The following is a 10,258-nucleotide window of genomic DNA, read 5'->3' as shown; positions in this document are numbered from 1 at the left end:
TGTGCATAGGTTTCTTTATCCCTTAATGAATACATTCTTTTCCAATCAATTCGTTCCACATATGGAATGAAATTTATCATAAGAATAACCATAACTTTAGGCCCTCAATGTCTCAAGTTACATCTATTTTCAATCCCTTAGCTCAATGAGTCATATAACAGTCTAGAGTTTACAACCGTCGTGGGCAAAAGATCACTCGCATAGTGGAACAAGAAGTGTCCCCTAATCCTCTTCTTGCTATGGAAGGCCTTTCACAGCTCAGGCTTGTAACTACTAGAAAAAACCCTCGCCCTGCCCCGTGATGGTGGGTTACCCAACAAAGGTGGTTACCTCGATCTCTAAGTATTTCAAGAGTCGGTTGCCCTGGGTGGGAAGTATTTAGTTACCCCAGACCAATCACTAAACAAATCACATCAGAATGGTTACTCCAAAAGAACACATCTCTTGGTTAATAAAGAAAACAATATCTATTCAACCACGTTTGCAAATTTACTCTTTAGGGTTAGGCACTTACATGGCGAGAAGTAGATTGACCAAAACTTACAGTCATCGGAGGATGGTCATGGCCACTTCTCTCTAAGGTTCATAGTAGTCAAGTGCTCAAGCTACCTGATTTCCATGACTAACCACTCTCGACTCATTTTCAGATTGTTCGTATCATATATATAGTCATCTCATACCCTATCCACCTATTTGAAATAGTGCATGTAGGCTAGTATTGGAGCCACCACCACAAGATCACTACCATCCATTACCCATTGATCACTACCATCCATCACTTGTATGATAAGGGAAGAAGGACCAACCCCATTCGATCCCCATTAAAGATCACTGCTCCAATGGCCTACGAAGGTACCAATACATCTAACATTGCTCTCCTTAATCCCCTTCAGCTCTTCCACCTCCCATCTCCATGCTTGGTCTCTCGTCTATATGCTTTCACTGCTATAATCATAGAGCTCTCTTCCCTGTGACTCGGCACAATAGAAGACAACAGAATACACAAGGGGTTTTCAGCTAAGAAATCCGTCATTGACTTTGGCATGGACAACCCTACCGATGTCCACACGTCTTCCTTCCAATGCTCTAATATGCATGACTTGTGAAATGATAACTTTGCTAAGGAAACAATACCTTTGTCAACCTCAATTGAATCCAACAAAGAGGGTGGCTGACTCGATGCACACAAAAGCGAGTGAGCAAAAGCGAAAGGAGGAGTATAGAGAGAGTGATGGTCGGTTAGTCGGAAGAGGGTGTTGCCCTTTGACAATGTGGTAGGGTGTGGGGGAGGGTTTAAGATTGGGGGGTCAAACAGACTTGTAGAGGCTCCAGGGCACGCCCGCCACCACCCCTCCCATCAACTCTTTGCAAGTGACATTCTTCCTCTTACCTCAAACTTTCCTTCTCAATACAACCCTTTGGCATAACCATGACCACGCCAACATGGGAGGGGAGAGAGAGAGAGAGAGGGTCCTTGAAAGGAAGAGGGAGCAGTACAACCCCAGAGAGGGGGGGAAATCTGCTAAGATGATGAGAGAGAGAGAGAGAGAGAGGGGGGAGAGTAGTACCGAGTTGAAAGAGTGAGAGGGAGAGAGGGAGGAGCTGAGACGTGGAGAGAGAACAAGGGCTGCGTGGATCTGAGAGAGAGAGAGATGGGCTCGGCGGGGTCTGGAGTGAGAGAGTGAATTGACGAGGGAGGAGAGCAAGAGAGAGAGAGAGAGGTGAGGGAAACCATAGAGGGGGGTGTAAGCTGGCGAGCGGGTGGCTGGCAAGGCGATGAACCACGGGGAGGGCCTTTATCGCTGACGAGAGGAGAAGGGGTCGTGTCCGTCTCACTATGACGAGAGGAGAGGGGGTCGTAAGAGCGAAGGTGGGAGAGGGAATGAGGTGCAGCTGTGAGGGGGGTGATGGGAAGGTGAGTGAGTGGGAGAGGGGGTTGACTGCGGCGAGTGAGTGAGTGAGTGAGTGGGAGAGGAGGTTGGCTGTGGCGAGAGAGAGCATCACCTTCCGAATGTCAATTCATGTCGCTATTCCACAAAAATGTCGTCAGAACTAAGGAGTAATTTTCTATTTCTACTTAAAAAACAGATTTGTTCCACAAGGTAACATCTTTTCACAAGAGGGAACTCATATCAAGAACGAGTATTCCCATCTACAAAGGTCTTACCACTTATAATAAAACGCCTTCCTAATACCTAACCCTCAAAATAGTTTCAATTCATTTACAGCTTGCAAACTCATGGTTTGGGGAACAAACTGCAAAGCAGACATGGCAAGGAGGAAACACTGCTTGTCATAGAATGTTCAATTTACATGGCTGGCCGCTGCTTGCACTCAGTCCTTTCTCGGCTGCGATAAAAGTGCCTGCCGTTCGGCCTGGTCCAATCTTTCTTCCAATGATGCTCCCGATTTTTGAGCTTTTCTTTCTTGGGACAAAAAATAAAAACCTGAAACATCAATTCTCAAATTGAATGAGGTGGTGTAAATAGGCCATTCAAAGTTCGCTTCAGCATTATCTACCGGTAAACCATAAAATTTAATAGGAGATAGAAGTATCCTGTTCCATTATTCACTAGCTAAATGCATGAATTCAATGCAATCTTTGGAAGACTGCATTAATAAGACCTGAATTCAACCAAGATGATTGTGACGGACTGATGGTTCCTCCTAATAAGCTTAGAAAGAATCATAATATGGAACTTGTCAATCTTGGCCCATTCCTTTCTATTGAGATCAGATCCCCGAAGGAGGCCCATACATGGCAGCAGGATGGACTGTGGAGTCAAAATTTGCGGATCCTAGAAATGACCTAGAAAATGAGGCGTGCCAAGGAACAATAATCCTTACTAAGGCAAGCGTTTACTGCTTTACATACAGAGAAGCATGAACCTAAAAAAACAACCACTCCCATTTGTTTCCCTCCATAGATGAAAGTATACATCCTCATTTCCGCCATAGAGCTAAGAAAGATCATCACATTGGTTTTGCTGAAATTTACATCCGATTCTGTTTTGTTTACTCAATTCTTCAAATACATTGAGTTGTTCCTGCAACCCATCAGGTGATAAAAGAAATTAGCACAATGTTGTACAAGGTTATCTATTACGAGGCAGTGACATAACTCGTAAGGACCTGTGCCCGAATTTAGTACAGGATAGGCTTGTGCCCGCATTGGTACAGGAGAGAGAGGCTTGGAAGATGCTTGTGCCCATATCGATACAAAAAATATTCCAATCTGGAATATAAGGAATTTCTCACATGAAATATATTTTATAACACTATAAGATGGAAGATTTCTATGATATTCAGTTCCTATTATTTATGTCACATTTTGCATGGGATTGAACATGCACACATGACTTGTTTTCGTTTTTGGACATGGACATTGCCTGGATTTATTTGAATGTGACTGTATGTAGGCTTCGTGGGGACGTGAAACTCCCAATTATACGTGTGGGCTAACAGGATCTTTTATTCTATGCACTTCTTGTTTTATGTGCTTTGCAAGGGATAAGTAGGTTTCGTGAACACATGAAAATCCCAATTACAGGTGTGGACTAACAGAATCTTTTATTTGTTCACTCATTGTTTCATATGTTTTGCAAGGGATAAGTATTATTTTATTATATTAGAGCAAAGGTGCATGATTTACCCAAGTGCTCCAAGTTCAGCTGGAGGGAATGTCACATGCATCATCCATGTGAGTGCCACAAGGACATGCTTCCTACTTACAGCCGCCTTCTTCGCAAAGTACGTAGCAAATTATGGCCTGTTTGGGGCTGTTTTGGCAGCCTAATAGGTGCCTAGGACATGAACTAATTAATAATTGGGACACCAGTTGGGCACAATGACTTTTTCAGGTCATAAAAGAAGATTCCCAAGATCTATCAAGAGCCTAGGGCTCTGATACCATGTCAGAATATGCAGCGGAGATGATGACAAAATCTAAGAATACAAGAGCAAGTGCAGAAAAAATACAGCAATGGAGAGAGAAAGAAACAAAGAAAGAAAGATTTTATTAACGTCTTCCAAAAGACCGAACTCGGCCTATGAGACAAATCAGTGTACCTGTGTGGGGTATCCTCTATCATCCCAACAAAATGAAAAAGTACTGAACTAAAAAGCTGAATCTGGGTGTGCAATAAGTACAATGAGTGGGGGAGGGGATGGAGCTCTACTACTAGGAGAATGCAAAGCTATATGCATGGAGTATACAATCATGATATGCAACCTAGCTAGCTCCATCCTGTACCATACTGGGGGTATAAAATGGTATACATCAATGAAGGGGGTCCTGAAGAACATGCCTAGGTCTGCTTTGAAGCGAGCCAGTCGCTCCGCACCCTCTCTGTGAAACTGAGCTCTGATCTCTGTCATCTCTCTCTGGTATAGGCGTGGTGTCCAAAAGCCAGGTGTCCTCTGTCTCCTGCGGGCTTTGAGTGTCTCTGCTCTCAAGAGAGTAATTCCCTGCTGTGTGTAGGGACTGGGAGTGGGATGGATCTCTGAAAAAATATAGTAATCTGTGTATGTCGTCCCCCCACTGGAGCTGTCTGAGCCTGTAATGATGTCTCCCTGTGATGCTGTATGTCTAGAATGAATCTCCCCAGTATGCGCTGGTCTGCTGCCTCAAAGATCTGGCGTAGGGAATGTGGCTCTCTGAATAAAATGGAATCTCTCTCTTTGATGGTTGTATATGCTCTGCATCTGCATACATAATGCTCCTCACTCTCCACCTCCTCTCTGCACAATCTGTATACCCTCTCCTCTCGGGGGATCCGTGCTGCTCTGCCAATCTCGATCTCCAATCGATGTGATGAAACTCTAAGCTGACCAATAGCCACTCGAGAGCCGTGTGGTAAAAAGCCCTCCATGTATCTAGGCCTCTCTATAAATCCATCATCAGTGATACTCATGAAGTGATCTCTGTAGTATAGCATCTTCGGTGGAAGAGGCTGTGTAGGCGATATCCATGTCTCTCGTGTATAGAGCTGCCATAGGTCCTATCTCAATACTCTGTTCCTCTCACTATGAGAGAGACGGATATGTGGTGCATCCCTGTCATACTGGAATGGTGGTAGATGATCCATGTCTAGGCCATGCTGTGAGAACCAATGTGTGACCTGTGCATACCATGATCCTCTGTCTCCTGCCTCAGCCAGCTGTCTAGATGCCTCAAAAGCTCTGTATGACAATCTGTCCTGTGGCATCTCTCTGAATCTGTCTAGCAGGCATATAGTCTGGAATATGGCCTCTACCATCATAGGAGGCAGCAGCAAACTCTGCTCGGATAATGTCACGAGGTACTGACGGTTTGCTGCGTATCATGCGTGCCATCATGAGGACCTGTGGTCTCTCTATCTGTGTCCACCAATGAGTAGCAAGGCCTGGCGCCCATACCGCTGCTCCATACATCAGTGCCGGTGTGACTAATGTGTCAAATAGCCACCCCTTCGTCCGGGGCTCCTGAAAATGCGCCTAGTGGCACTGTCTCTAGCATAGCCAATGCTGCATATCCTCGTGTCAATCTAGCTCTGGCTACTGAACCCATGGTGAAGCGCGTGGCAGAGAAGGTAACCCCTAGGTACACGTGTGATGTCACCACCTCCACTTGGCGTCCTGCGAGAGTGAATGTTAGCTGACTCCTGCCCTGTCTCGATGTATGAAAGACCATAACCTTGGTTTTCCCAAGGTTCACAGTAAGACCCCTCTGTGTGCAAAAATCATCGAGTGCATGTAGATGCTACTGTAGACCTCCTGGAGACTCAGACACTAATACAATATCATCGGCATAAAGCATAATATGTACTGAGGTACCTACTTAATCAACTCCAACTCCGCCTCCCCGTGTAATGAAGTCAGCCACCTCATCAATGTATAACCCAAATAGCATGGGGGAAAGTGGGCATCCTTGCTTCACACCAATGTGCTAGCAATAGTCTCGGACATACCTCCTGGGCATCTGACTCGCCCAAAAACCTGCTCATATAATGCATAGATGCCCCATGTCATATCTGCTGGTATGCCAAGAGACTGCAGGCGTTGAAAGAGCCTCTCTCGTGGTACTGTGTCAAATGCCTTGCGGAAATCCACAAAGCAGCAATAGAGCTTTCTCTTCCTCACTCTGGCCTGACCAATCATACATCTCAAAGTGAATACATGGTCAGTGGTAGAGAAAGCTCTCCTGAAGCCTGCCTGCCTGCCCTGATGAGCGTAAACCTGCTCGCTCAGCATATAAGCTAAGCTCTTGCTCCAACACTGCACCATAGAGTTTGGCCAACACGTGGCCAACCATAACCGTCCTGTAGTTGCTCGGTCGAGCATATCCCCTGTTTTGTGGATCGGCACAATGGTGTGCATTGTCCACTCTGCAGGCAAACCCTCTACTAGTGCCCTGTTAAACAGGTGTGCAAGAAAAGGAGCCAAAGAATCTATTGCATATATGAGATGCTCACCCTGTAGGCCCATATGGTCGGCGGCCCGTCCATGCTATAGGCGGCGGATAGCTTCCTTTACCATCGAGTGGGTAAAGAAGCTAGCTGTGGTAGGTCGAGGCTCCTGTGGGGGCTGAGGTATAGGTGGCTGCTGTGGGGCGTAGTATAGGCCCTCTGCATATGTGTGCCATGTGTGTGGGTCTGCAATAGGTGTCGGTGTCCGGGGCTCTCTGAAGTGCCGCCATGAGATAGGGCTATCTCTACTCATGAAGAAATGGAAGATCTCTAGCTCCTGTATCTCTGCGAAGGCCCGCCTTTTGCGGCGAGTAAGTCTCCTCATCTCTCTCCTCGACTCCTGCTCTATGATGGCTCCCAAGGCTCTCTGTATGCGGAGCCGTGAGTATAGGGCTCTGCACTCGTCATCATACCATCTGTTCTGGGACATAGTCCCAGATCTTGCAGGCTCTCCTGAGTGGACACGATGTGGGAAGCTCTGTAATGCAGCCGTGTGTAGGAGTGATGCCAGTTGGGCTGTAATGGTATCCATAGGTGCCAGGGGATCCATGAGTAGGAGCCCATCCTCTACTCTGCCACTGTATATAACTACCATGTCATGTGTGAAGTAGATGGTAGTGTGTGGCGTCGGTATGTGGGGGACTGGTGATACTGGTGATCCGGCTAGTGAAAATGCCAAGCATGTATGATGTGCCCCAATAGGACGAGGTGGAATGGAGAATGAGGTGACAAGCTATGATGCCTCCAAAGACTCCATAATGTAGTCTACCACCGTGCCTCCGGTCCGTGTATGACCCCCATGTGGGAAGCATGTCAACCCTCCTGGTCCCAGCCAACTGTAGCATCCCGTTATAAATAACGAGACGATGCCTGGCTCCCAACTCTAGTAAGTGGTCCCCATAATGTCTTCTGTCTGGTCCAGTGTCCTCTGATGCCCGACTAGCCCCTATCTCCTCTGGATCCACAGGGTGGAGGATCTCCATGTCATCATAGTCATACACCTCACACTGTCTGCTCTCTGTGTGGACATTGAAGTCACCCGTAAGAAATACTTCCCCTAGTGTAGAATAATGCATAATCTCCTCTAGCAGACAAGTGTATGGCGAGGCTCCTGTCTCCTCTTCCTGTGGCATGTCCTCTGTAATGACATAGGAGGATCCTGATGGAGGAAAGTAACATAGGGCTATGTATGTAACCCTGTCCTGTGAGAGCTGTAAGCTGATCCACATGTATCTGGCCTCTGGATCCTATGCTACCACTCTCAGTCTCCCCTGTAGCTCCCGTCTGAATAGAACTGCTACTCCCCCCGACCCTCTCAAGGTACCCTGGCGTGTGGTCCTCCTGTATGCTGACTCCCACTGGAATCCCTCTACTCAAGGTATATACATCAATGAAGGGGGTGTCCACAGCTCCCTGAAGAACATGCCTAGGTCTGCTCTGAAGCGAGCCAGTCGCTCTGCACCCTCTCTGTGAAACTGAGCTCTGATCTTTGTCATCTCTCTCTGGTATAGGCGTGGTGTCCGAAAGCCAGGTGTCCTCTATCTCCTGCGGGCTCTGAGTGTCTCTGCTCTGTGGCGAGAGTTATGTTGCTGCCTTGGGGGCCTGAGCAAGGGTGGGTGGGAAAAGGGGGATGCAGGGCCTAACGGACAGGCAGGCGAGCATAGCGCCAGCGGGGCAGCGAGGCGGAAGGACTAGTGGGCGGCAATAGCGAACAGAGAGGGCGGCTACGCACAGAGGTGCCCAGCGGGTGGAAGGGCTAGTGGGTGGCAATAGTGAACAGAGAGGGCAGTCTCTGCTCGAACAGGGAACAGAAGCGGGCAGCAGAGCGAAGCGGGCGGCGAGCAGCGAAGCGCGAACAGTGAAGCGAACAACGAAGTGAAGCGGTGAACAGCGAAGAGGGAGCGGGCGGCGAACAGCGAAGCGCAAACAATGAAGCGAACAGCTAAGCGAGAGAGAGAGAGAGAGAGAGAGAGAGAGAGAGAGAGAGAGAGAGAGAGAGAGAGAGAGAGAGAGAGAGAGAGAGGCGTGTAACTCTAGAGAGAGAGACGTGTAACTCTACTCTATATACACAAGGAAAATCCCGAAAACATGATACAATGGTGTGGGGGCCATGGGGCCATTTTATATGGCCCCAAACATGCAATCGGCCTGTAGAGAAGGCGGCTGACTGGACCTAAATGTCCACGACCAACTATATCCACCAAAATCGGCCAGCTGTCGGCCAGCTGTACACAGTCGACCAGCACACATGAGAGGTTGGGGACCAGAAGGAGCAGTCAGCCAGCATCCAAGACACCCTGACCAACAGTCGGCCAATGTCTGGATTAGCCAGGAGCCACAGAGCTGCCTCCCACACCTGGTAAAAATAGGGAAAAAATGGGGAAAAATATGGAGAGTGGGGAAAAATGAGAAAACACTTAATACGGGCGAGCACACCCACAACAGAGGCCCTGGTGTAAATGTATAGACAGGAGATGACTTCTAACACTCTCCTGGTCTAGTATCCTTACAGACCACATCACTGGTGTCACAGCTTTTCGCTGGTATACCTTTGTCCATGACCTTAAGACAAAATTTCTCCCTCCCCAGTATTTGACCAACCTGGCAGATGAGTTCTATGGACTTAGACAAAACGGGTCACCCGTGCTTCAGTTTTCCGATAAGGTTATAACTTTAGCACAACAGTTAGTGTTATCTAAGCAGGCCAAGATGGATCAATTCATTCGTGGATTAGATCCTAACATCTAGCTCACAATTTGCAACTTTGAACCCAACACATATGACAGGGCTTCGACTCTTGCTCAAAATGAAGAAATGAAGATAAACGAAGGCAAGCCTAAACAACTGCACTCTAGTACCAAACCCCAACCGGGGAAGGGTACTCCGTCTTCTAAAGACACTAAGACCTGAGGAAAAGGCTAAAGCAGGCATCACTGGAGACTATCTTCCTCCAAAGAAGCAAAGGAAATAGTAGTCAAAAAATCGACGTTTCTAATGTTATACCATTGGGCATGGTAAGAAGGATTGTCAGAAATGGCAAGCGGAGCAAGCCTCCAAAGAGCCTTTTGCTTCAGTTGCCACAATATCTCCCGCTCCTCCATAACAACCTGCTACTACCACCATAGTCACAAGGGACAGGGGACGGTAACGGGGGACGAGGACGGGAACGGGACGGGGAGCGGCCATATGTAGGGAACGGGGACGGGGGTAGGAACGGCACTTAAAAATTACTTTGTCAGTACCACCCACTCGCCTATACGGACAAAGCTTGCATGTCCATGGCTGTGCACCACCTCCATGAGGGGATGGGGTGTGATTGACCTCATCCCACCATGTCCATCCCGTCGTCCTTCTACGGGAAGTTGGAACTTGAAGAGCCATTGCCATGAGAAGGATGCCATGGATGATAGATGCCTCCTTGTCACTTCATAGCTTGAGAGAGAGAGAGAGAGTGAGTAAGGCTTGAGCCTTGAAAGTTGAGGGAGAACTTGAGTGTGAGGGTGGGTGGGGAGGGGGGGGGGGGAGGGTGTGTGTGTGAAGCTTGAGAGAGTGTGTGTGTGAGGGAGAGAGTGTGTCTTGAGAGGCTACAGCTTGCTTGTGTGAGAGCTTGAAACTTGAGACCTTGACCCTTGAGGCTTGCCGCTTGAGGGAGAGAGAGTGTGTGTGTGTGTGCGTGTGTGTGAAGCTAAAGCTTGAAGTGTGAGAGGGAGTGTGTGTGTGTGTGTGTCTTCTTATAGGGAGGGAGGCAAGAGAGAGGCCAAGGCCCAAAGCCTCAAAGGCTCAAGGCCTATGGGCCAAGGCTAAAGGCCCAC

General features: G+C 47.9%; 1 long non-coding RNA gene across 1 annotated transcript in view; it reads right to left on the bottom strand.

Annotated features, from left to right (window-relative positions):
- Window positions 1-2,049: 2,049 nt before the first annotated feature.
- Window positions 2,050-10,258, bottom strand: part of LOC147621999 (uncharacterized) — a 45,785-nt gene continuing 37,576 nt past the window's right edge. The window contains exon 2 of the long non-coding RNA XR_015269629.1: window positions 2,050-2,447. This is a non-coding gene — a long non-coding RNA (uncharacterized LOC147621999). The remainder of the gene's footprint in view (window positions 2,448-10,258) is intronic.

Source organism: Cibotium barometz, chromosome 29, assembly GCF_041138505.1.
Source record: "Cibotium barometz isolate CiBa-2024 chromosome 29, ASM4113850v1, whole genome shotgun sequence".
In the NCBI taxonomy this organism is placed as follows: domain Eukaryota; kingdom Viridiplantae; phylum Streptophyta; class Polypodiopsida; order Cyatheales; family Cibotiaceae; genus Cibotium; species Cibotium barometz.
The sequence above is the reverse complement of the archived record's forward strand: the minus strand, read 5'-3'. Positions and strand labels throughout refer to the sequence as shown.